At 43.2% G+C, this 14,048-nt stretch overlaps 1 protein-coding gene across 3 annotated transcripts in view; it reads left to right on the top strand.

Moving 5' to 3' along the window:
• The window catches only part of LCLAT1 (lysocardiolipin acyltransferase 1), a 168,940-nt gene that overhangs the window by 48,449 nt on the left and 106,443 nt on the right, over positions 1 to 14,048 (top strand). The window contains exon 1 of one of the 3 annotated variants that reach the window (XM_083857687.1): positions 9,176 to 9,286. The exons of 1 other annotated variant lie outside the window; for it this stretch is intronic. The gene's annotated coding sequence lies outside the window, so the exon portion shown is untranslated. Of the gene's footprint in view, positions 1 to 9,175; positions 9,292 to 14,048 lie in introns of those variants that run through there. One more of the 3 variants, XM_083857688.1, reaches the window with a different exon arrangement.

Here is a 14,048-nt window from a genome sequence, read left to right as displayed (position 1 = left end):
TGGACTGCAAGATGTTTGGAAAGCCACATGCTTTTTCTGAAGCCGGCTCAGTCCCCCGTGTGCCAGCTTCAGCTGCTGCGTTCGCTTTCACCCAGAATCTCGGATCCTGTCCAGATGAGCCAGAGCAGAGGAGAGTGTCAGCTTCAGACTGACCAAACAGCACTGGAGTTCACGTAATCATGGCCAAAATCTTCCTGGCAGCCACAGGTACAGACTTTCCAGCAGAGAGGGCTGGCACTTTACTACCTTGCTCCCCTCTGGACCCGCAGATAAACCTGCTGGATGAGTGAGCCAGTGAGTGTGCCTGTTGTGCCATTTCCCAACCCAGGGGAGATTACAGCTCTTCCTGGCAGCAAAATTGCCCATGGAGAGATTATAACAGGGAAGGAGGCCATGCACCACCCCTTCTGGAAAAGAAAACCATCTTCAGCCGTGGTTCTGTGCTCCAGGTCTCCTCAACCAAAAATGGGGGCAACACCTGGCTGCTCACTGACCTGTTACAACACTGCAGTCATGAGCAGTTGCTAAATGGTGCAGAAATGTAGATCATTATTTATTAGTTACTGCATTTCATATGACAGGATATTTATTTTCCCTTAAGACCCTGAAAGCTGAACTAACACAGAAAACACAGGACTGGTCCTACAGATCTGTACGTTACCTCTGGCTGCATGGCTGAGCCCTCCTCTCAGTCCATGAGGGCTGAGAGCTGAGTATTTTGGAGAAGGCCTAATTTCTGTCTTGCAGGAAAAGTCCTGAGCCACATAATCTGACCTCCCCAGCTAAAATGTCTCCTGGAAGATCTGTCCTGCCCACAGCAGTACCACAGGCAGGAGAGGGGGGACACAGCACAGGAGCTGCCTGTCCTGGGATAAAGGGTGCAGCTCCACCCAGGAGTGGAGGCAGAGCAGCAGGAATGGACTGAGAGCTGTAAGACCAGCAAAACAGTAGTCAGGGGATGTTCTCAGCACACACCAATTAACGGCTAGGGACGAGCCGGGTGACCTCAGCACTCCTTATTACATGGGACAGGCACGCTCAAAGGCACAGAACACATTCTCTGCAAGATAGAGGGCCCTCTGCATCCAGTGATTGTTCCCCGAGGTTGTTACTCCCCCCACAGTAACCCCAAAGGGACTAGTCCAGCCCAGGGAGTTAGTAAGGAGGGGTGGAGAGTCTGTTGTCAGTGGGAAATCAGTTTGAGTTTGTTTTTTGGATGAGCAGACAATTCCTAAGGATTACTGGCACTAATGACAAAGAGAAGCTTTGCCACAAAGAGCCCAGGCAGATCTGTGTTCCTGACAGCACTGCCCTTCCTCACCCCTCACCTGTACCTCACTGTCTCACTCTGCTGCTTTGGCCTGTCAAGCTCTTGTAGCTGTGAACTGCCTCTTGGAGCTTGTTATCCCACATTTTATGTCCATCATGCAGGATCTGTCCAGGTGATTAAACAAAAGACATCTTTTCATTATTGTTGTTGTTTTTACTGTGTCATTGCTATGTCCTTTATAACAGCTTTGCCTTTCCTGTGAGGAATAATCTCTGGAAACTTGGATCAAATCCTTTGGCTCACACTAGAAAAGGTAATAAAATCCTGGGAACCCAAAATGTTTCTCTGTTGTTTTCACCAAACATCTTTTTCCAGCTTGAAAAATGCATTTCTTGTTTCTGATTTGTTTCCTGATTTAGGGAAAATTTCTTCCTGACCTGCCAGTTCTCCTCCTGTCCAGCAAACCTGGGCATTTGAAAGACTGTGCCCAAGTGCTCAGAGGGCTCCAGAGACCTTTCTCTTGCTCCCCACCACAACTCTGACTCTCCCTACAGTTACAAGGAAGCCACAAATTTCCTCATTGCTCTGGCTTCTCCATCTGCCACCTTATGATATAATATTTACTTATCTTTTCAAAGCATTTTAAATCTCTGTAGGAATGCATTATAAAAGTGCATTAGTGTTATTACTTTACTCAGTTGTGTAACTTTGAGAAATGGCTTATGTAAGGCCGGCTCCTCTATCCCCTCTCTGACCCCCATCCATTGTCCTCCTGCTGTTGCTGCCTCCTCCCATGACAGCAATAATTAAGCTCTGGTTTCCCAGTACCCTCCTTGGTTCCTATCCAGTCTTTGGGGAGTTAGCATCCAGTTCCTTCTACATCAGTCCAGAGATTGGCAGCTTTGAATTCAAAGGTTCTGCTGCTTCTCTCTCCACACCTGCATTAGGGTCACAAGATATATTTTCAGAGGCTCCAGAACTACTTTTATGAACTCAAAGCCCCTTTTTCTGGTATCTCAGAAGTACCCTATCAACAACAATCTTTGACACTTCCTTGTAACTATAACATGAGTTTTATTGGGAGGCCATTTGTAACCTCTTAGCCCTGTACTCTTTCAGGTTCAGCCTTCACAAACCAAGACAGCAGGACCAGAGGAGTAGTCCAGCAATAACCTAAAGCAGAATGTATCCAGATGGTATGGTGAGAGGAATGGAGCTCCTGATGAGAATGACACAACTGACTCCTGATGTGCTACTGTGACCTGCTTTTTTTTTTTTTTTTCCCACAGCATTTTTCTTTTTAGTAGGTAAGTTAATTTTTTTTTGTTCCTCATATTTTCTGTCATGCCAAAACATCTATTTTCTGTGAGATAAAAGGCTATCAAAAGAGCAGGTACTTGAATTAACAACACTGTGTAGAAGAGCTGCTTTCACTAAAGGGGCAGACAACAAGAATATGAAGGGTGGAAACTACTGAGACTCCTCCATGCTCTTCTTCCTCTTTCTCTTCCTTCTTTCCTGAAGGATATTGGTCCACATCCTGACCATTTTATGTGAAACAGCTGCCAGGTTTCATACCAGAGGTGACTGCATTTCAGAGACAAGCAAATATGCTGCTGTATTACTGCCAGATACTGACCTCATGTGTGTTAGCCTTGGCTTTTCAAAGGGCTCTATTGGACCTTGGTGGCACAGCTCCAGCCTGACACCAGCATAAAAGAGACCTGAGCCCATTCCACTAATTTTTGGCATTCAGAAAACATAAAGTGTGTGTCCTATAACAATGTGTCCATACATTCTGCCACCCTGCTAAGGCCCATCTCACACAGGCTGTCTCTCTCTCATAGTCAATTATTTGGACAAGAACTGGTGACTAATAGAAGCAATTTGTAGGAAACATGCTGTTCCCAAGTGACCAGCAGCAAATTGCTAATGACTGACATTAGAATGACCATTCTCCAAAGAGGAATAGTTGAAAGCCCACTGTGCACAGCACTGATCACATTTAGCAGCAAAACAACCCCTCCTGATTCTGGCATCTGCCATTTATGCTGGCTACTGCTTGCTTCCTTTCCCTGGTATATCCGTAAGACCAATTACACTGAAATTAAGCACCCACATATTATTTGTTGACATAAACATGAAATGCAATGAAATGTACACTTCACTAATGTGACCTTATAAACTTGATGGACAAAACACTAAAAATACAAATGCGCTGTGGGGAGAAATCCTGCATTTTTCAAGAGATGGATCATAGGGCTTAATAGATCATTTCCATCTCTGAAATTTCTGAGTTGTGATGAATGGAATTTCTTAGTATTTGAAGCAAGAGAGGGGCATGTTTAAACAGACTGGAGAGGACCGCAGTGTAAAATCTTTGCACTATAAAAAAGGCAGCCTTGGTTTTTATTGCCCCTGTGGGGAGTCTCCTGTGAACCAAACAGCAACTAAATCAAATAAACATTTCTGAATCAACTCCATCTTCTCTTCAGCTTTGGAGAGTTTAAAAAACCCTGTAATTTATCGAATGGTCTTTTATGGTTGTACCTACAGATGTCTTTTGAATTTGATAGTAAAAACATTTAAACTCATAATGTTTCCCAAATCAGCTAAATCCATTATATCACCTGTGCCAGTTACTATATTTGTAGGGCAGTAAACAGTGGCCTTTATTGTTTGCTGTTCATGGGGCTGTGCATAAGAACGAGCTTAGTCTGTCTCCAGAGATATACACCTACCTTGCAGGCACCAGAAATATTATACCAGCTTAAATCAGTGCAAGCTTTCCATGCTGTCACTGCCTCCTCTGTTTTGATTTGGTGATGGTAATGTCTATTCACTGCTGTGCTGATGCCCTTTGAGTCAAGGCCCCTTCTCTACTTCTGCTGTTTCTGGAAGAAAAATTAACAAGTACAGCTTAGGCATGTTATGAACAGTTAGCAAATTTCCACACCTAGGAGGGTACGTGGGCTCAGATATCTGATTTTCTTTGCAAGCAGATGGAGAGGTGAAAATCCTTATGCGGGCTTGTCATATCCTTATCTCAAACCCTCCAGAAAAGCAGGCAAATGGAGGTGAGATGGTGAATTATCCAGACATCAAGTAACTTAGCTCTTCTCACAGGCAGTGAAATTTGCTCAGAAAACCCGGGAGAGAGGAAAAACCCAGGTGGATGTGGAGTATGGCAGTTTCAGCAAATGAGCTACACGAGGGCTGTTAGGGGAGAGCGCGGGCGTGAGGGCAGAGCCATCCCAAAGTGTTTGTGGGGTGAAGGCAGTAGGGTCCTGAGGATCACATCTGCACTGCTCTCTGGGGCACAGGGCTTTGGGCAATGCACCCCATGACCTCCCACCTCGGGCATTTAATGACCCCTTCTCATCTTTCCCTTTCTGCCATGCAATCCTTTCTTCTTCCTCTTCTCCCACTCCTTGAATTTACCATTTAATACCATCTCTGGGGCTAATTTTGCAACTGTTTACACAGTATATGACCATTAGGAAAGGAATTAACACATTCTGATGAGATTTAGGAAGTGGAAATAGCCATGTAAACATCAGATCCATAAGTAGCTTGTACGTCTCAATTTGCAAACCATTTGATGCAAGCACAGCCCAGGCCATTTCTCAACAAGAGCTCCTAGAAAGTCTCTTTATTCAAGTGACTGAGGCTTTTCCAAGGAACAGGAGAACATGAGTTATCTTTCTGCTGTTCTTTGGCAGTTACAGAGAGGCGTGACTGGCTGCCTAATGATATTTTCCATATTGTTTATCTTTTCTTCCCTTTGAGTGCCACATGGTCTATCATTCCCTCAGCTCAGATACAGGCCCCAAGGGAACTTAGTCTACAAATAAAACACAGAGCTAAGCAATAGTGATTAAAACCCAAAATGTTTTAGGCATACTGCTGTTGTTAGTAACACTGGTTTCAAATGATTACCCTCCTCTCTGTGTCCTCTCTTGGAGACTTGTTATGAGCTCCATGATGCCACTTGTCATCCTGCTGAGCTATACCAATGCAAGATAAATGGCGGAGTTCCACTACAAATCATATAGCCAAAAAATGTTTTGTAAAGCTAACCCTAGCTATAATAATAATAAAAAAAATCTTTTCACTTGTGTTCCTATGAAGATCTTAAATTCTTCATGCCATATGTTTCCACGTCCTGTCAGTGGTTGGATAGTAGCTTCTATCATTTTCCGTTTTCACTTTCTATTTCTCAGGTGCTAACACAACTTGAAAGACTCAATCATTTTCAATTTCACCCCCTTGCAAAACAATTTTAATTGTTGTGAGATTCCCCCCCCCCCCACTGTGGGCAACTTTTTAGTTTTTCAATCTGTTTTTTTCACATGAACTTTGCTTATGTGGTCATGCTGCTTTTCACTCTGGCTGTAAGTCCCTCTCCAAGAGCTTTTGAACCTTATTAATGAATTTTGCTCAAATATGATGGAAGGGCAGAAAGGCAGAATTCTCAGAAACAATCATGCTCTTACAAGATCTGTTAATATAGACATTATGATAGAGGACTGAGAACTAAATTCATGCCCTGACTGAGCAAACATTATTGTTTCTCTTGGCAGCTGGTACTCACTGGCCCACTTGCACCTACTACTTCTTGCTTTGCAGGGATGCTGTCCATGGAATGGGAAGGAGACAAAATTAATGCAGTGGGGATGGATATGGGCTAACGGGCATAGGGAGCAAGTCTGTTGGGAATCAGGCCTTGCTGCTTCCAGCTCTCCCCACAGGAATTGTTTTGTGGCTAAATTAAATCTATATTGTTTTATTTCAAACACGTGGAAAGCTTGACTTCGGCATCAAATGCCATTATTTTTGTGGACGTAAAGCCAGTACCTTAATATTATTTTAACAAAGCCTTCTGAAATGCACATACATTTCCAGTCAGCCGGATTCTTCCTTTTTGCTGAATACTGAACATTCTTTTCTTCCCCTCACTGTTGTCTTTGGCTGTAGAAATTGTACTTTCCACTTTCACAAAAACTGTAGGGGCATTATAAATGCCTGTATTTTTCTTGAGCAGACTTTTTGCTTTCTAACAAAATGCCTACACTAACTCACTTCACACAAGTTCAGCTTTTGCTGTATGTGTGTAAAGCACAAGGTGCTTATCTACTTTGCCTGTGTAGCTGCAACTGAAAATTAAATTTGCCTTTGTATTTCCTACTAGAGTGCTATGGTGAATGCTTTAAAAGATGTCATGCCCTTCTTCAGCTGTCTGCATGTCAATGTGATAGACAAAGAGATTTATCTCCAAACGGTACAAAATTGCTCTGGGGTTCTTAAGGAAAATAGGAACACAATTACTCATTATTATTTGTCTTACCAACTTGTTTTCTCCACAGTTTTAAGTAAAATATCTTAACTGAAAGTTTATATAGCGAGATGTTGGCATTGCAAGGAGTGCTGCATAATGTTTTGCACTTTCTAATCAAATTACAAACTTTGATTATCATTTCCTGGCAGCACTCTCAGCAAGAAGAAAGTGCCATTATTCTTACTACGGTGATAGGAAAGTGAGATGATTTATCCAGGGTCACCCTGGAAGTGGCAGGGAGTGCGCTGCAGTAAGATTCTGCCCTACGTGTTGGTGCACAAAGTACCAAAGCTCCTTACTTAGCTACTTAAAAAATCTTTCTCGGTATTTTATTAACCCACTTTAGCATGTATTTCTTCCATGCAGAGAGCTTCAGCACAAGAGGCAATTAGCCATATGCATTTTTGCCCAGTTTATCAATCTAATGGAAAAGCCATGACTGCCCTATGGTACAAATAGCAAAAGCCACACGTAGACATGACTGCAGTTTCACTCCTCTTGCCTTCCTAGACAACAGCAGTATAATAATTTGGGGACAGCTTTCCATTAGCATTGCAGGGTTGCACCAGGAATTTTGCAGATATTGCAGATGCCATCACTGCCCTGTTTCTATTCAAAGTTTTGAGGCTGCCCAGGAGCCTGGCCACAAGTCTGTGGCTGACAGCCCACAGCACGTGTTACCCTTGGGGACATTCTGCTGATGCTGTGTCTTTCATGCTAAGTTATTGCTATTTAAAATTCAGCAGTTTGCCTTGCTCTTGTTCTTATTTTCAGGAGGCATCAGTGAGGATTCATTTGACCTGGATTTAACCATGTCATCAGCCAGAGAGATCTGAAGGTTAGCCATTTCAGCTCCCCACGTGCCAGGCTGTTTTAGACACCCATTTTGGGATGGAACGGGTCACTCTTCGGAGCTGCCTAGAGGAGAGAATCTTGGTGACTAAGTCTGACTAAAAGCCTGTTTCCTGGTTAGCACAAGTCAGCTGAGGTGAATCACACAACAAAGAGCCTCCCTACACAAGAGGCAGAGCGCTCCAACACAGGAGTTGCCTTTATCTCTTCAGCTAAGGCATTTTGAAGGATTTGGGATGCTATTGATACTTTCACATAAGACCCCGTCCATTCTGGGTTTGAGATTGCACAAGGTCTTTGGGAAGCCCGTTCCAGTGCTTGACTGCTCTAATTTTGAAGAATTCCTTCCTATTAACTTATTGAGATTTCTCCTGCTGCAACATGGGACCAATGTCTCTCACCTGCTTGCTCTGCACCTCGGAGAAGAGTCTGGCTCCACTTTCTCAATTACCTTCCACCAGTTGCAGACAGCAGCTGAGTTCCCCCTTAGCTCCTACTTCTCCGGGCTGAATGAACCCATGAGAGCCCTCAAAAAGTGGATTTTCCAACGTTTCTATGACTTTTAGGATGAAATTCCCCAAATGCTCATTCCCTACTGATTTATTCCTTTTTATTATTATTATTTTTTTAATTTCAACTACTGACCAAATCGATGACTGATTCTCAGGTCTGCAAAGGCGCTCCCTAAGGCAACAAATTCTTCACTGGATCATTGTAGGTGTTATCAGAAGAGAAAATGTTGTCCTCAAAACCAGCTGCAGCGGGAAAGAAGGATCCCAGAGGGGGAGTGGCTATGGGGGGATATATCCCTAAGTGGGAACGGGACCAGGTTTTGCCCTACATTTGTACTTTGCAGAGGAAGATGTTCGTCTATCAATTCCATGAAATTGATGTGGTGGAATCAGAAAGAGAGCCCAGGTTGCTCTGGTCCTCATCCAGCCGCTCTTGTCAGCCGGGCACGGACTCACTTTGGTTTCACACAAACATAAAACTTTATTTAAAACCTCCTGGAGTTTCCCTTCTTGGACCGGGGGTTTCACCAGGTTTGTTTACCTTATAAAAGCATACATGTGGAAAGAATATAAAGAGGTTAACTCCATCAACAGCGAGCGGCGGCAAAGGCGGTGCAATAAAACCTGAAAACACAGCCCGTTTCGGGGAAAGTTAAGAGAAACCATCTCCTCACAGCAGTGGAAATCATGCCACGGTCGTTTTCCACTACTCTCCCACCCCACAGGCTATTTTATGACAAATTCCGCAGCTAAACGCTGGTTCGGTTTTCCCCTTGGTGCAGCGCTATGGGGCGGATGAATCACTGTCTTTTTTCGGCTAATCCCAGAGTTAAGAGGCCGCTTTTCCTCCCCGGTCACCCCATCCCCCTCAGGGTCCCCCTCAGGGTCCCCCTCAGGATCCCCCACAGGATCCTCCCAGCCCCTCTCCCGCGCGGCCCCTTTAAGGCGCCCGGCGCGCGGCGCTGCCATGGCAACGGCGTGACCGCCGTGACCGGAAGTGATGGGGGTCAGAGGCCGCGGGAACATGGCGGCGGCCCTGGCGCCCACGGGCGGCGGCTCCGTGAGCTCTTCCCGCCTCCTGCCGCGCTGCCCCGGCACAGGTGAGGGACGGGCGGCCGTGGCAGCGGTGCCAGCAGTGCCGGGGCTCCGCAGCTCCCCTGGCCGCCTCGCCGGCCCGTTGTCGCCCGCCGGGCTCTCACTCGCCTCCCGTTTCTCCGCAGGCATGGGCGCCGCGCTGTAGGAGGCCCGGGAGCCGCGGCGATGGAGGAGAGCGCTTGAGCTTGTCTGCGGAGGCGTTCCGTGTGTGTGAGATGTGTACGGTACCCGAAACCTCGGTTTAAGTGCTGCTGGTTTTGTTGCACCTGGAGAAATAAATAGCTGGAGGCCCGTTCTTAAAATCTCATCCTTAGTATCTTTTCTTTTGGGAAAAAAACAGAGTGTCTTGTTTAGACTTGTACATACACAGAAGCCAGTCAGGTTTTTTTTTTTTTTTTTTTTTTTTTTTTTTTTTTTTTTTTTTTTTTTTTTTTTTTTCCGGCTGTAACTGGGTGGTTTTCCTTGGTTGTTGTGTCTGTTGTCACTTTTCCCGTCAGTATTGGCGTGCGTGCTGCTGTCTGGGCTGGATGTGCCCTCTGGCAAAGCTAAACTTTGCCCTGAATGGTCTCTTGTGTAGTAAATGCAGGGCGAGGGCTGCAACAGGGCTCGTAGCCTTGCACAACCGGGCTGTTCGGCACAGAGCTGTGGCTGCAAGAAGCTGCACACTAAAAATAAATGCTGGAGTTAAACTGGGCACCAGCTTCACACTGGTGCTTGTGTTTATTCATTGCAGTACAGTTCTTGGTCACTGGACTTCTTTAGTCTCTGCTTTTGTTAGTGTGTGGAGTGGACTATACTAATGGACTACACTATTTTGCTTATTTATTGAAATATAACCATATTTCACTTATTTCAAAGCAGCTGTGTCTTCTGTTCAAGACACGACCCAGACTCTGCTTTTGGACCATTGGAATTTTTAGTTATATAGCCTGGTAACATTTTAATGTTTCTCAAGCACGAGTTTATTCCACTGTAAAACAGAGATTAATTGTTGGATCTCCCTCCATCCTGCTTCTTACTTTACAAATGGGGAAACTAGAATTAAAAGCCAAAATATGTCTTAAATTTAACACAGAAATCTGAAATGAGTTGGTTGACTTTGCAGTCCTGTTTTACAGTATTATCTAATAGCCTGAATGCAGAGCTGCAGTGGTGGCTGTACCTCAGCAAATCAAGGTACCCTTTAGCAGTGTGAATTGGTAGTTTGGTCAGTGTGTGGGCTGCAGCTGAGGAGTGTGGTCTCACTCCTTTCCATTGCTGGCCATGGGTTGTTGTTACTCTCTTTCTAGTGGATTTAGTGGTTGGATGATTTCAAGGACAGTTGATCTAACAGTTTTATGGGGATGGAAGTTATTCCCGTGAGTGCTTGCTCTGATATGAATGAAAGCTGTTTCTCCTTCTGCACTAATATAACCCAGCTGTGGGTCAACCATAACGTGAAACTGTACCTTGAGAAACCAATTCTCACATTGGTCATTCAGAAAATCAGAACTACACCTCAAACTTCTGAAAAGTTTCAATTTAATGAAAAGAGAAGTTGTCAGCCGTGTGTAGGAAATACGTGGTAAGAGTGAAGAGAGTATAAGCCTGTGAAGAAACTTTCTCATCTTTCCAGGGTTTTTTCTCCATTCATTGCTTGCCAGTGTTTCTGTGCTGAAAGGGGGAAGTCAGTCACAAGGCTTTATTTAGACCTCAGGGGCTGGCCCACCATGTGTACTCAATGAGGCAGAATCTTGAATTTTGTACCTTACTGTGAAAGCCAGACTGAGATTCTGCAGGGAAACCTTGATTCTGGTGTGTTCCAGCTCCTCAGTCTCAGTGAGTTTTGCTATCATGGAGTTTGCCTGCCCTCCCCACAAAAGAAATCTGGAAAGAGGATTGGAAGTAGACTGAGGTGTCATCTTCACACCCACCTGGGGTTTTAGTGGTGTTAGGATTTGCTGGATCAGGTAACCCTTTCTCCAGTTGCTCATGTGAGAGGCTCTCACGTGTCTCATCTGTTCCTGCAGAGTCTCTACTCCTTCAGCAGCTATTTTTAGTAAAGCCAGATTTTTAATTCTTAGATTCTTAATCTGAACTGCCATAGGTGTGAATGCTCTTATCCTTCTACTGGATTTCTACCTGATTCTGTCCAAGACTTTTCACCTTAGAGTTTCCTTCTCTTAATTTTTGTTTGGACAGTATCGTGTATATTTTTTCTTTCCTGTCACTTTTCCCATCCTTCAGTGTTCTGCTACCCCTTACCCCCTTACTCTTCCCAACTCTGCTTTGCCAGAGCACTTTTTTTTTTTTTTTACTTTTGTTGGTGCTTCTTCCAGCTTCTTGGGATGTGCAGACTCTTTGTCTCAATTTATTCTTTCCTCCTACCTCGTCATTTACAAATATTCTGTGGTTTCCTTTGTCCTTCTTTCCTTGTTTTATTCCCCTCCACTTCCAGTCTTGTTCAAGGCTGTCCCTTCCTTGTTCCCTTGTTTCTTCAGGTCCTGGTGCTGGGAACACTCAGACATGAGGCCCTGAGCTCCACAGTCTGGTTCAGTGTTCTGTTGGCACTGAGGAGAGCTGGTTTGTGTTGTCTGTGTGGTGCTTGGTCAGCACTTAGGGCTAAGAGAGGGGGAGATGGAACCTTTGGAGAGTTGAATTTTTGGAACGGGTCCCTGCTGACTGTGGGCAGAGGCTCACAGTTTGATTTTAGTGTTTGTTGCCTTGGCCTAACAAGTAAATTGCTCCTGAAAGACATTTTTGCCTTGTAAATTGTCCAGATTTTTCTGTCGCAGGGCAGAGTGAGATGTGATAGAGCTATGTTAGCAGAATTCTTCAAACATACCCAAAACGTAGCTTCATTTTCCTGTTTTTTTTTCTCTTAGCCGAGCTAGTTTACTTGTGAACTTGACCTTGTTTTGATACAATAAATTTAATCTACCTAATTACATTTGCTTGCATTAGAGCTCTTGTATGCTTAAAAACTGGGAGAGCCTTTACTTGCCAGTGCAAAATTAGTAGCTTCACTGGGTTCATACACTATCCTTTCATAAGTTTGAAAAAAATATTTTTTCTTTTAATCTGATTGTAGGCTTAAGGTGGTTTCCTTTGAGACAGAACTGCTTTTTTTCACCCTGCTTTTCCAAGATCTTGCATGTGTGATACTAAAGCTCCCCTGACTCTTGAGGAACTTGTTTCAGGCATCCTTTGGTATAAAACCTGCTGTTGATGTTGTTTTAGATATCAAGGGAGCAGGTATAGCTTTGATTCCCGTGTTTCTGAAAGATATTTCTTAATCTCAAGTGCTTTTTCATTGAGCTTACGATGGTTTTATTATTTTTAAGGCATCCAGCATCTTTTACCATTGGGAGAAATTGATCTCTATTTGCTTTTCTCCTTTGATGGCAGCTCTAGAGGTGCTATGAAGGCCAGTGAAGACTGCCTCATGAGTCTGTGTGAAGCAGTTTTGTGGATCACCTCACACTGCTCGTAGAAAGAGAATTATTTTTTTCTGAGAAGTTTCTCTGGTCCTTTGTAAAATTACTGTTTGAATGATGGTGGTCCTGTGAACTGCTGTGCCTCCAGACATGCTCACAGTTTCTGTGTGTTTTCATATATAATTGACAGATTGTTTTGTACTCCTTTCACCAAATCAGTGAAGCAACAGACTGCGCTGTAGTCAGAAGAGTCAAAAGACAACTGGACACTCAGACTTTCAGAGGAGACCAAGAAGTAGAACACTACCAAGTCATTAGTTTTTCTTCCCAAATCAAAGACTGACAATAAAAGACAGTGCAGGTACTGACAAGTACATGCAATCATAATTTTGAAACAAGAATGGAGTTACTTTGAATTTCTTGCAATCCTGCTAATTGCACCAAACTGTTAATGATTCTTGCAGATCAAGATTTAACTTACTTTTCAAGGTAACTGGAATTTACAATAGTTATACATTAAATGGACAAACAGATCTGGGGTGAGCCTGTGATTATGTTTAATTTTTGTTTCCTTTTAACTTTTGCATGGTCAGTATGATAATGGTCCCATGCAGATATGGATGTTAATTGTGAAATACCAGAACATACGTTCTATGACCCTTTGAATCTATTTGAAGACCCTCTCTGGTGTTAACTCTGAAGTTAAAAATGTTGCTGTCTTGCTACACATGAGAGCCTGGGTAAAATACTTCCTGATGCAGTTTTAGTGGGGATAAAAGTGCTGAGGATCCTCTGTTCAGTTTGAGCAGATCTTGGAGAGACAGAAGCAACAAAGAGAGATTCCAGGCCTGGTTTTTTTGGTTGTTTTTTTTTTTTTTTTTTCTCCTTGAAGAAAATTCTTGAAGTAATTAATTCCACATCACTTGGTAATTCTGCTCTTAGATTTCATTATGGTTACTCCTGTCTAGTGTTGGTATTGATGTTTAACATTGATTTCCTCAGTTTTCACACAAACAGCCTGCATTTGTTCAGATCAAGTATTAGTATTATGTGTTTGAATACAGGAGATAATTGCATATCTTGCAAATTACCCAATGGCTGTTTCATCTTGAAACATTTAGAAATCCATTTCAGTTTCTCAAAATTATAATGTTTTAGTCAGACAGCAATCTAAACTTAGGACAGCACTTTGGCAGTGATATGCTTGTTTTTCTAAAATGAGCACAGTTTTTGTGGTTAAATTTTCCTTTCATTTAAGTATAGATTTTAATCAGTGTCGACCAAACTTTTCCAACCATCTTTAAAATTAGCTCAAGCCGTGTTTTAAAAAGTATGTTCTCCTAATGTGATTTAACTTACGTAGAAAAATGTATGCAGAAATTCATGTTTCTAAGTTGGTTAATGCTTTTGGAGTGTTTTTACAATTTGTTTATAGACAGCCTCAGATGGGATACTAGTAGTCTCTTTGTAATAAATACCACTGAAAGCACTTCATGCTGTATTTCTGAAATTTGAAAGGTAGATGTTTAGAAAGAAAATGTAAATTTCACTCATCAAGCAGCTAA

This window comes from Zosterops lateralis (genome assembly GCF_965231275.1).
Source record: "Zosterops lateralis genome assembly, chromosome: 3".
In the NCBI taxonomy this organism is placed as follows: Eukaryota; Metazoa; Chordata; class Aves; order Passeriformes; family Zosteropidae; genus Zosterops; species Zosterops lateralis.
The sequence above is the reverse complement of the archived record's forward strand: the minus strand, read 5'-3'. Positions and strand labels throughout refer to the sequence as shown.